The sequence below is a fragment of the Triturus cristatus genome, chromosome 3_1 (genome assembly GCF_964204655.1).
Source record: "Triturus cristatus chromosome 3_1, aTriCri1.1, whole genome shotgun sequence".
Lineage (NCBI taxonomy): Eukaryota > Metazoa > Chordata > Amphibia > Caudata > Salamandridae > Triturus > Triturus cristatus.
The window spans coordinates 571,621,822-571,635,877 of record NC_140583.1 but is presented as its reverse complement, the minus strand read 5'-3'; positions in this window follow the sequence as shown (position 1 = coordinate 571,635,877).

The window sequence follows — 14,056 nt, the reverse complement described above, 5'->3', positions numbered from 1 at the left end:
GCTTCAGGAAAATCCAGCACTTTATTTCACAGAGTAACAGCCTTTCTTAATCCTTACGCGTTTCAGCTACATCGGTAGCCTTGATCACAGGTGAGCTGCGTGGGTGAATTTGCGGCGTCTCAACGTGTTTTATACGCCCTCAGACTACAACATTGTCTACGTAGTCCTCACATCATACAGTTCCCACAATGCACTTGGAATGTAAGTCTCTGGTTGTTTCGTTAAAACACACTGTTATTCATTTTCCCATCTTTATCATATCACTGGGTATTTTCACAGTGCCACAAAAACGTCAAGAGTCCATTCGAAGTGACCTCTATTGCTCAATATTTGTTGAAATGTCACTCGTTCACATTTCAAGAATGTACCTTTAAATCCTGAAGTCCGTAGTGAAGGACCAGTGTACCTAACTATATATATATATATATATATATATATATATATATATAGTTACCTGAGCTAACTATAACTCATGCCCCCGCAATGCACTGCTTATGACCTGGTCAGTGACATCACTGGTGACTTCACTGATGACATCTCATATGACATCAGTGATAACCTCTGAAATTACATTACTGACGACATTATCAAGAGAAACACTGACACACCCACTTACACCACCATAAAACATGTCAGACACCCACTTCCACACAATCACTAACACACTCATTCACAGAACCCATCCAAACACTCACACATCTCACATATACAGCCACTCATGCATGCACCAACTCAATTACCTATACAGCCAGTCACAGATTCAATTATAGAGACATAGACACACTTGCACACCCACTCATATACCCATATAGCTTGTGACACAATACATCAGTTAACCATACACTTACTCACTCACCCATACAGTCACTCACACAGCCACTAACTCACCCATACAATTACTCACACAGCCACTTACTTATATATATACACTAATACATATACTCACTCACCTATATAGTGACTGAGACAACCACTCACTTTCCCATACAACCTCTCTCATACTCATTTACTCACCCATACAACCACTCAAATACCCATTAGCTCACACATAAACCCACTCATATACCCACTCACTCACCCATAACCCAGTTACACACCCATTGATGCACTGAGACTATCACTTACCCGTACAGACACTTATATATCTGCTCAAACACCAATTCAGCCACTCATGCACCCTCTGATTCGCCATTTGAAACCACTTATACACTAACTCAGTCAACTATACAGATACTCATACAAGCGCTCACTTACTCATACATGCACAGGCACTCACTTGCTTACCCATAAAAAAGCTCACACATACACTATCTCATGTATACTGTCTCTTATATACCCAGTCACTCTTCTATACACCACTTACATATCCACTCACTTACCCATACAAGCCCTTCCACAGCAAGTTACTTTAGTATATCTGTTTAACACTCAGTAACGTTTAGAACACACTCAATCAATCAATAACATCTCTTTATGCAATCCATTTAAAACATATATCATTAAAGTACACAAACACATTAAAACAACTATTTTAACCCACACTCATTTTATCCCATGGAGGCCCACATAGATAAGCCTCACAATCAGCAAATGTTAACAATACAGTTATAGGATACTTCATAACCATAACGGGATAAAAAGTGGGATAAAGACAGCACAGACAACAAATCCAAAGACCTTTAAAGCAATAATAGTTGTCTCATTAAAAACGTTCACTTAAAAAGGTGAAAAATAGAGTTGCGGGGTCCCAAAAGAATTTCTCCCAGAAAGATCCATATTATGTAACACAATTAATTCTTATTTGCCGTATAAATGAATGGGGCTACAAAATGTCCTCCTCCTTGTGCAAGCCCTTGGAAAAGTAGCTATCAAAAAACATATCAAAGGATCAATACGTTTCCTTAAAAATATAATGCAGGTCGTCATTGCCTAAATTTGTATTGTCTTAAATTGGAAGAATACATTTTGCTCTTTCTTCCTTATAGAAAACACAAAATTAAAATTTGTGAAGAACAGACTGCTCTGAGCTATTATCACATGGGCAAGGTGCCAAATCGGTGCGGCTAAACATGGGATTTTGTGTGGGTGATCCAGTTTCAAGCTGTTTTTTATGATGGTCTGTGTTACATTTATTGTGTCCCAGCGCCATATTGAGTGCCATAGCAAAATTGACACTATCCTTATGCTGTCTGACACATATGTCAATCCCAGTTCTAAATGGCAGATGTAATTGGAGCAAGAGCTGGGAAGGGAAACAAGTCTCTTGAAAAATGTATCCTCAAGTTATAGAAGAGAATCTATGGGTGCCGCACCCCACACTCCTGCCCCATAAGTTGCAGCAGATAATGTATTTGCCCGGTATATCTTTTTTATTGGTTCAAGTGGTTTTGCACCCAATTTCTTGGCAAAGCACGAGATAGCTGCCATACTCCTCTCCATCACTAGGGCCCTTTGGCTACCATATTTGACCAGGACTGTTTTTTATTGAATAGGACCCCTAAGTAAGGAAAGGTACATATCACTTCTAGTCTGCGTTTTCCTATGTAAACGTATAGTGTTCTTTTGGGGGGTGCTCCTGTTATTGGACAAAAGATTTGGATTCATTGACCCCGAAATTCAACAAACTCATAAAGGTCGTATACGCTGTTATGAAGCATTGAAGGGTCACCCCAGTTCTAGCAATTAAAACCGCGGCATCAGCGTAAGCCAATATCGGCAGAGTAGGGGTTTTAAAAACAGGGACATCTGGTGTTGAACCTGTAAGAGCTGCCTCAACCTTGTTTGTATAGATCAAAAATAGAAATGGGGCGTGGGCACACCCTTGTCTGACTCTCATAGTAATCTTAAATTGTGGAGTGCACTCCACATTTTTTCTATAGCGTACACGAGCAGTGGATTGGGAATACAAATGAGGTTAAAATTAATTATTGCTGCCTCAATCCCCATTGTCTCTACTATATTCCATAATTTGGGATGACTCATGCAGTAAAATGCTGCTGTTAAGTCCATGAAAGCTATAAAAGTCTGACCCTTAGCTCTATTATATTTGTCTATGGTCAGGCTCAAGGTCAGACACTGGTCTATCGTACCCCTACCTCTTTGGAAGCCATACTTCACCTGGATCAGAATGTACTTCTACCTTGCCCACTCTTCCACCCTGTATAACAATAAACGGCCCATAAGTTTCGCAGTAGTGTCCATCAGGGAGATGGGTCTATAATTCTGTGGTTTCACTTTGTCTCCCTTTTAAAGTCTCGCCTAGGCAGCGCGCATGCGCAGTCTCTCCAAGCCATCAAGTAATCTGTTAAAAAGGTGAAACATCGCCTTTTGCCGGGGAATTTCTCCTGCCGCTTGCCATTTGTAAACACTGGCATTGCTTTTCTTAGAGGGCTTATAATTGGCTGTAGATCCATTGTGTCACTTCCATTTATTCCGGAAGCAGCACCGCCTAACTACAGTTTCTGTCTGCTCTTCTGGTTAATGTGTGTCCGACGGGAACTTTCTTAACCATCCATAGACCTAGAAGCCTGCACCCAGGCTTCTGTATTCAACCTCCTGGTGTGAGCAAGTCCATTCCACTGCGGTAGTCATGGAAGCTGCTTCAAACAAGGACAGCAGAACAGAAAGAATACACCATCACCGTGTTCGCAGAAATCCTGAAGGAGTACTCCGGTGCAGCTGCAGTACTTGTAGGGTGTGCAGGAAACTACACCACCGTGCCGAATAGCGCTCTACAACTCGCTCTCCCTGCTACGGACACAGTGCAGGGTTTGCATTGGTCACGCGACTCCAGCTGCTCACAGACAGTTCTGGCAGCAGTTCCCCAGCACCGACATGCGTTCCTCCTTCCAGCTTTACAGTGCACGGTGGGGCCTCTCCTCCAGGCCGCATCTTCTCCTCTCTGCCGGTGTGCTGAGCGACCAGCAGCACGGTGACCCGCCACCTCTTCACCTTACCTGTAGCTATATTCAAATTTAGGGAATAGCTAATACCTGGATCCCAATTCACTTTCTCCTTTGTGACTCCAGCTCTGGGGAGGGGAATGGACCTCACCACCAAATTTCTTGCCCTCTCAGCTCTGCTAGGGCTGTGTTCCTTGGAAGGAAATCCTCCAGGCTGCCTCCCTGTCCTTCCCCACAGCTGCTGCTTCTTCCGCCGCTTGGCTCCAGACTGCTGCTATCATGCTAGGGGGGAGGGGGTCATCTTTGACTTCTGCCAACCGCAAGGCAGTCTGCTTCTCACCAATTTCACCCAGGGAGTGTCTGACACAGTAAGTACGCGGATGTGTGTGTGTGGGGTAATTGCTACACTTTTGTATTTACCATATGGAAGGTGGGAGAGCAGCACCCACAGCCGACACCTTGCCATCCAACATGTTCCTCACCACTCCTGAATTTCCTAAATATTTCCATTTTATACTCTTAATGTTTAAGGCAATGGGTTGGCCTGGTTGTTAACTTGTAAGAGGAAATTTGATAAAGCAGCCAGTTCCATCAGGGTACATTTTTTCAAAGATTATACCAAGCTATATGATATAGAAATGACATATATATGATTGTGGGGAATAAAAGCCATTTTTTGTAGCAAAGAAAATTATAGGTCGTGACCTGTCCATTTACTCAGTATAATCTGTTTTTTGGTTAGTAGATGTAGTAGATCCCCAGGTATTCCCTTTTGTCCAAGAATGCATCTGTGGAAGTGTAACTTTATGGGATTCCATTAGTATTTTTGTTACATGCATCAAATTAAATTTTATTAGGAACCGTGTATTGGAATGAAGAACTCGCACAAAAGGGACTTTCTGGGCAGGAATATAAACTAATTGAAATACAATCATCCGTAAAGCCCCCCCACCCCGTCGCCTAATGTACGAACTAACGCCAATGTTTTAACATATTTATTAACAATCACAGATCTTTGTCTTTACAGAGATTCATTTATCTTTCAAGGAGCACTGCATTGTTCATCAGTGGCGTCCCCATTGCATAATGTTAGCTAATGCGATAGTGAATACAATTTATAGAAACATTAAACACTTGCTTGTTAGACTTCTGGTATCTAAATGTCCGTATTGTTAATTCTGTGCATTGGTGGAATTGTAGACTGAAACGTAGGTTCTTGCACTCAAGGCGTAGAGCATGCTCACATTGGGGAACAGCCATTACAACGCGGGTTTTACCACGCGTTGCTATTACATCGCATGCGTTACAACGCATGCGATGTTACAATGCATGGTAAAACCACGCATACCATTACGTCGCATGCGCTTTTACAACGCATGCGATGTAATGTGGTGGCTATCCAAGTCGTTGTGAGGATACTCAGGCTGTTTCCTCACAACGACGAGAAGCAAGCAGGAAGGAGGAAGAATGATCCCACGGCGACGCTGGAGAGGAGAGAGGTAAGGGGGTTTGCGCTTGGGGTGGGAGTTAATTGTTTGGGTTTGTAAAAGTAGTGTTCTGTGTGTTTTTTTTTAAACGTTTTAGTGTGATTTTTGTAGTGTAATGCAGTGTATTAGGGTTTAGGGTAGTGTTGTAGTGATTTAGGGTAGTGTTGTAGAGTTTGTGTAGTGTAGTGATTTAGTGTTTTAGGGTTTAGGGTAGTGTAGTAGTGTTTGTGTAGTGTAGTGTTTTTTTGGGTTTAGGCTAGTGTAGTTTTTTAGGGTTTAGGGAAGAGTAGTAGTGTTTGCGTAGTGTAGTGTTTTAGGGTTAAGGGTAGTGTAGTGTTTGTGTAGTGTGGTGTTGTAGGGTTTAGGGTAGTGTAGTGTTTTAGGGTTTAGGGTAGTGTAGTAGTGTTTGTGTAGTATTTTAAGGGGAAAGGATAGTGTAGTTTTTTAGGGTTTAGGGTAGAGTAGTAGTGTGTGTGTAGTGTTTTAGGGTTTAGGGTAGTGTAGTAGTGTTTGCATAGTGTAGTGTTTTAGGGTTTAGGGTAGTGTAGTAGTGTTTTAGGGTTTAGGGTAATGTTGTAGAGTTTGTATAGTGTAGTGGTTTAGGGTAGTGTAGTAGATTTGAGTAGTGAAGTGCGTTAGGGATTAGGGTAGTGCTGTAGTGTGCATGTGTTGTGTTGTGTTTTAGGGTAGTGTTGGGGGGTCGTGTAGTGTAATGTAATTGTAGGGAGAGGACAGGGGCGGGGAAGGGTTGTGTAGGTGTGGGGTAGTCACTTACCTTGCAAACTAACCACGAATATAGCTTTACCACACATGCCTTTGCGTTGTAATGGCATGCATGGTAAAGGCATATTCGTGGTAATAGTTTGCGATGTAATGGCATCCGATGTCATTGACTTCGCGTAGTAATACCCGCGTTGTAATGGCATGCGTGGTATTACTATGCGATGTAATGACATACATTCCTCACATTTGACCAGCAAATGTGATATAAGTGTCTCACTATTTCAAAAACCACCTCGCTGTTCTGTTATTGTAAACTATATTTCACGCTTGAAAGGCTTCAGTTATAACGTTGGCTGGTCTCTCTAAATGTTTTCCGAGACAGAATCTTGCCGAAGTAGCGCTGAAACTAGCTGTCAGAATTACAGGGGCACCCAGTGAGATTTACCGCACTTAATTCAGTTTATTATTTTTACAGATTCAAGGCCAAAATCGGAAAGTTTTTCGTTCAAGACATACTTGGGCAGATCATGCGACTTTAATTTAGAGAAACTAGAACAAGCATTTGGAATGCAATAGGTCTCGCATTTGCAAGAGTTTAAGCTATCGGCATTGCAAATGACAATGCCTTTTATTTATTTGTTTCAAAAACCAACACTTTAATAAAAGGTATTGTAATCTACAATACCAATAGCTCAAACTCTAGTAAATGTGAGAGCTATTAAATTGCAAATGCTTGTTGTATATTGGTATAATTATGCTGGTTTGCCACAAAGCTAAGGGCCCGGATTTGGCTATCGCATTAATTTCATTTGTTAGTAATGGAGCCCACAAGTTTCATTGCCCTAAGAAGAAGTGAAAGGGGACCCTATCAGGACCCGGAGCCCTGGCGCTACTGCACTTACCCAGTCCATTTATTACTTCTACTAAAGAAAATATTAAATGCTCCATAGGCGCTATTGCTGGAGCGGGTAGTACAAAATGTTGTATACCCCCCCCATTCTGCATGTTTATATTAATCCGAATAATCAATTAATGGTAATATTATTAATCCGTTTGTAGTGATAACTCACCAATTACATTAACAAAAGAATTACACGTGGGATTTGCATTTTGCATGGCTAAATTAATTGTATACTAATATATGTATGCATACTAATGGTAGAAGTTTAGAATATTGCATGATATATGTTGCATTTGTGATATAATTGTAAGTTGCACAAGATGACATCACTGGGTGAATATAAATGCTTTGAATGTTGCTATTATGCTAGATAATTACTTACACATAGGGGAATTAGTGAGGGTTTAACATTTTATTAGCAATTTCAATGTTTAATTACGTTTTTGTGTTTGTTTTGCTTAAGTTGACCATTTGGGCCTTTGTAAAGATGGCCGACTGAGACGCACGACGTGACTGCTACTGTCCGACGAGGTTTTGGGTGAAGTGCGCCTGCGTCACCGTCAGCAACAATGGTCTCGTCCTGACCCCAGGGATGTAGGAAGTCGGAAGTTTGTAACGGTTCCGTAGTAGAGCAGAGGTAAGCGCTGCTCTTGGGAAAGACGGAATTGTTGTTGCCCTGTAGGTACACAGGGAAAAACGTGTAACGATTGAAGTTGCACGACGCATTGTCTTGGTTCGATCCGGTGACATCGTCGCGTGTTACCATTAGAAATATCTCCTGTATGAAAGAAGTGTATGGTAGCGAAGGTCACCTGTGAAGTTTTGGTCTTAGGTACCAGGAGTCCAAATGGCATTCCGATAAAGCTTATCACTAGAAAGGTAATAGGTGCTCCCTAAGCTTGTTAGAAGGGTAAAGTAGAGGGAAGTGCTACTTTATCAACGTATGTCATAATCCTGTAGTAGGACAGACTGTTCGCTGTTCTCGGGAAAGACAGGATTCTGTGTGAATGTACTACATTTTCTTGTGTGAAAGTGCATGAATGTGAAGGCATTTGGGTTAATTGTGAAACTCTAGTTTTATTTCTCAGGAGCATTGGGTCTCCAACCAAGTGTCTTAAATCATGGGAAACGGTTAGATAATGCTTATTAGAAGGGTAAGGTAGAGGGATGTGCTACTTTATCAACAGAAGTAATGATTCCGTAGTAGGGCAGAGGTAAGCGCTGCTCTCGGGAAAGACGGAATTCTCATGAGAAAGGTCTATTGCTATTCCTTGGTTAGCAAAGCAGACAATGGTGGTGTTTTTGTGTTGTTACTAACAGAATTGTAAATCTGAAACAAAACTTACCGAGTGGATTTTGTAAAGGAGGGGTAGACAGGAGCAGGAGCTGCGGCAGCGGCTGTTGACGTCAGAACGACCGCGCTGGGATTGGCCAGTCAGTCGGAAACGTAGAACGCTCCGGGTGGGTACGTTAGTGTACGCCGCGCTAGGGGTGGAGAAGCACAGGGTGACGTAGACGCTCCATATTGGTGCGTTAGTGTGAGTCGCGCTGGGATTGGAGAATTGCAAAAGTGACATAAACGCTCCGGATTGGTGTGTTAGTGTGAGTCGCGCTACGATTGGACAGAATAGTGGTACAGTTGTAAGGAGAGACTAGCGATACACGGAAGACAGGAAAATGTATTACGACCCACCAGTAAAGGAGAAAAAGTCCTGGTTTGGTAGAATTAAAAAGTGATTTAAAAAGGACAAACAGATTGTAACTAGGGAAGGACAGTTACTTCCTCCACTGAAAACCCCTGCATCCTTTATGGTTGTGAAATATGGATATCACACCTGTATTTGGTTAGACAATTGGGTCAAGGTACTGAAAAGGACGGAGTGTTGGCTTTTCCAGAACATGGTTCATTTAATTTGGCAGTTTTGAGAAATTTAAGAGAGAAAATGATTAATTTAGAACCAAGACCTAGACCGACACAATTTGAAGCATTGACAGAATGGGAAGATGAGATGCATGACCGAGAAAGACAGAGAAGTGGCGGAAGGTATAGGTACATGTTTGGTAGGTCATACGGACATGAGAATCATGATGATCGAATGAGAAGGTGGCGGAATGCGAGTATGACTGAGGGTTTGTTTCCCGTAAGAGCTGCAGGAGAGAATGAAGGAAGAAAATACCTAGAACAGAGACATAATGCGGAATCGAGAGGGTATGGAGTGAATGAATTAGAGAATGAAGTTCTTGATGACATGTTCTATAAAAATCCACCCCCTTATCGGCCAGAACCAGAGATATTAACCCCAAGTGCCCCAATGAAAGAAAGAGTACGAATCATAAATCGCAACCAGAATTCCAAGATTTGGGGAAAACTTATTCCATTAGAGAGGTAGAAAAGAAGTCCGGAGGTAAAATAAACGATGAAAATTCAGCAGAACTAGCAAAGACAACCCTAGAATTAACAGAGAAAATAAGAGAATTGATCAAAAATCTGGAAGCCGTAACGGTTCCACTAACAATAGGTCCAGTAATGCCTATTTTTGATAAACAGAAAGATAGCGAACATTGTTTGACGGTCCCGTATAAAAGTAATAAACAAAAAATGAGTCAAAATGATAATCCATGGAGACAGACAATAAGTATGATTGAACCAAATGTTTCAAATAATCCGTTTGTAGTCCAGAATTGTGCAGAAAGGCGTATAACAACAGTGGGGTCAATATTAGAAACACAAAAGGATTTTGGACAAGGAAATGTAGAGAAGTCAGTAGGGCCATCTACAGAGGAATTAAGTGAATAGTTGAGAAGCTTGCAGAAGAAAAACAAAGAATCTCAGTCAATTGATGTGGCTAAACTACGAATGGTACTGGAAGAGTTAATAGTAGGAACTATCCCTACGGAGAAGTTAAAAACCTACCAAGATGAGGAGTTGGTATTTCTGTGTAAAAGCATAATGTGGAGAGCAAAAAGTCTCCATGAAAGATTAGAAGAAGTGGCAAATGAAATGGGTATAGATATTGAAAAGGTAAAAGCCCTACAGAAACCATATCGGGTAGATTTCACTGAAAAGGACATTGAAAATATGACTACCACAGGACGAATGAGTCAGATTAAGGAAATAATTATTTTGTTGAGAAAATGAGGAGATGTGGACAAATGGAAAAGTAGATGGTATCGGAAACGAGATGAGGTTTCAGATAAAACCTTTTCAGCTTTCCCTGTTAGAGAAAAAGAGAAGGTGGTAACAGAATGCCCTATGAGAGAAATTCCAGGAGGAGGATATGTACATGTCCCATGGACTAGGCAAGATATTTTGTCATTCACAAATGACTTCCCTCGAGTACGTGAAAAACCCATCGAGTGGTATAGCCAGGTGGACAGATTTGTAAAATTGTCCAAAGTATTGTGGATTGATCTAAACAGCTTGTTTGACATAATAGTAACAGCAGATCTATGGACAGAGTGCAAAATCCCAAAACAGGGGCTCCAGACCCCGAGGTAATGAAGAAACACGAACAGGTTATTGCGTTTCTGAAAAACAAAGTACCTCCTAAAGAGACAGATTGGGTAAAAATTGACAGAACACATCAGGAAAGCAAAGAGTCAGTACATGCATATTATGAGAGGTTAATTTGGGCCTTTAAACAATTTAGTGGGGACGAAAATATGAGTGAAAAGGATCTAAGTCATTTTGTATACAGGTTTGTATATGGTCTTCGTCCAGAAATTAGTGAGATGATAAAACAGCATACCGTAGACTGGCAAAATAAGAAAATAGACAAAGTACTGAGACATGCTAAATATTTCAGTGATGAGATCGAAGCAAAGCTGCGAAAATTGAAAGAAAAGGCTATGTGGGCACAAGTAAAGGTAGCGGAGAGACATGAAGCTCAATTAGCAGAACAAGCGAATAATACAGGATCAAGACAAAAATGTAATCCTGGGAAAGGTAATGGAAGTATAGAGGAAGCTAAGAAGAAATTTCCGTGTCATAATTGCGGTAGGATAGGGCATTGGAAATCCGAATGAAAATTTCCCCGAGTACTAATGAGGAAAATACATCATTGAATCCACAGTTGTAGAATGGTCAACCGCAGCGACAGCAGCAGGTTGTAACACAACAGAAGCAGGTGCTAAAACCACCTTTTCCACAGAGCAAAAATTCCCAGAAGTATAGTAATGAAACGGGATTCTACAACGGAGAACAGGTAAATAAACCGCCGCGCGCTAGCGCTGCTTCGCAGTATTGGCTGCAACACGATGAAGAGGGTTATTGACGGTGCCCAAGGGAGGAAGAAGAGTGCGTTCTTGACGCAACTCTAGAAGTAGACCAGACAGGCCCATTTGTAGATGGAAAAGTTAATAATGAAAATATTACTTTCCTAGTTGATACTGGTGCTACTCGATCAACTGTTAGATCAGCTGATGTCAAGAATCTTCTTCTCTCGGATGAAACGATCCAAGTAGTTGGTGTATCCAACAGGCAGATTAAAACTTACCTTACAGATCCAGTGAAAGTTATCATGGGGAAATTTTCTGAAATGCACAGCTTTGTCGTGTGCGACACCAGTCCTGTGAATTTGTTAGGTAGAGATTTGTTGTGCAAGAGCACTATATTTTGTACCCCAGATGGAATAGCATTTGAAACACCAGATGATGATGTGCTATATAAAATAACAATGGCAAACAGGGAGAAGGAGGTTACTGAAACCTATGCTGTATTTAACCCTGACGAATTACCTAAAGAATTAAAACAATCTGTTAAGGTAGAAGTTTGGGATTTCCCCGGAGAAGACGTAGGATTAATGAGAGATGTAGATCCAGTAAAAATAACAGTAAAAGAAGGAGTAAGTTATCCAAATGTCCCTCAATATAAATTGACACCTGAAATAATCGAAGGAGTTACTCTGTGATTGAAAAAATTACAAAACAAGGTATTTTGAGAGAAATAATGAGTTGTCCATGTAATTCACCAATAATGGGACTGAAAAAGCCTAGTAGGAAGTTCAGGATAGTACAAGATCTGAGAAAGATAAACAAAATTGTTGTGTCATGCTGTTCCATTGTACCGAATCCATCTGTGATTTTATATCAGATTCCCCATGATGCAGAATGGTATACAGTGATTGATCTATGCCATGCTTTCTTTTCCATTCCATTACACCATTACAGTCAGCACATTTTTGCATTTCGTTTCGGTGAGCATATTTTGGCTTGGTGCCGAATTCCAAAGGGGTATACAGAAAGCTCCTCAATATTTAATCAGCTATTGAAGAAGTCCTTGGAAAATCTAGAAATGCCAGAAACTTCAGTGTTAGTTCAATACATCGATGATCTACTTGTGGCATCGAAAACCCGTGAAGCTTGTGAGGTAGACACAATAGCCTTGCTGAATCATTTGGCAGATGGAGGACTAAAAGTGTCACCATCGAAATTGCAATTTTGTAACCAGGAAGTACAATATTTAGGACATAACATTAAAAAAAGGACTGAGAGAATAACAATAGACAGAATCAGGATCATAAAAAGAATGAGTCCACCTATGACCCAAAGAGAAGTGAGAATGTTTCTGGGAATGGTTGGATATTGTCGTCAATGGATCAGCAATTTTTAGTTTATCGCAAAATCTTTGGTACGACTGACAAGAAGTGATGTGAAAGACCCCATTGATTTGAACAAAGAGGAATTGGCAGCATTCAAAAGATTGAGAGGTGGGTTGTGTTAAGCACCTGCATTGGGTATGCCTGATTATGAGAAAGAATTTGAGTTGTATTGCAGTGAGAGAAATGGATGTGCACTCACTGTTCTAGTACAGAAGCATGGAAAACTGAGGAGACCAATTGCATATTTTTCATCAATGTTAGACCTAGTAGCTGTAGCCCTACCTGGGTGTTTGAAAGCAGTAGCTGCTACATGTCGGAGTTTGGAACAGAGTGAGGGAATTGTGATGGGATATCCTGTGAAAGTGTTTGTACCTCATGATGTGTCAATCCTTTTAACAAGGAGTCGTACTCAGTATATGACACATAGTCGGCTGACTAAGTATGAAAAGGTCATATTAGGTGCAACAAATGTAAGTCTTGTGAGATGCTTGAATGTGAATCCTTCAACATTGTTGCCTGATGCAGAGAATGTGGAAGTAAGAGATGAAGCAGATCATGACTGTCTGGATGTACTTGATTTCTGTACAAAACCACGACCTGACATAAAAGATGAACCTTTACCAGAAAGTGATTTTGTTATGTTTGTTGATGGATCCTGTTTGAGGACAGATGATGGAGTGTTAAGTGCAGCATATGCGGTATGCACAGTTGCAGCAGTAATCGGAAGCATCCTATTTGAAAGGAGTAAAATCGGCCCAAGTAACTGAACTTGTTGCTTTGACGAGAGCATGCTAGATTGGGAAAAGTGTGAGAGTGACTGTGATAACTGATAGCCAGTATGGCTATGTAGTTGTCCACGACTTCAGCCAGATATGGCTGCAGAGAGCATTCTTAACCTCAAGTGGAACTCCCATTAAGAATGCTGAAATGGTTGGAAAGTTGCTTGAGGCGATACAGCTGCCTAGGCAATTGGCTGTTGGAAAGTTTGCTGGCCATAGTCGCAGAGGTGATTATATCGCCACTGGAAATAAATTTGCGGATGACATGGCACAATACTGTGCACGAAATCAGAATTTCATTAACCGGGCTAAGGAAAAAGAGGTGATTTCTTGCTCTTTGATGTTTACTAACACTGTGGGAACATGGGAAGAAGTGAGACAATTGCAGGAAGAGGCAGGAGAGGAGGAAATGAAGCAGTGGGTAAAGGCAGGATGTGCACCAAGAGAGATAGCATGATGTCTGCCATGGCACAGATGTATCATGGACAGGGACACATAGGGAGAGACGCTATGATCAGGTCCTTTAAACAAACCTGGTATAATGCAAAGTTCAGACTTGTAGCAGAAAGTCTTTGTCAGAGATGCCGAATATGTCATCAATACAATCCAGGAAGAAAGACAGTAGTGAGTCTAGGAACAATAGGTCGACAAGGAGGGCCTTTTA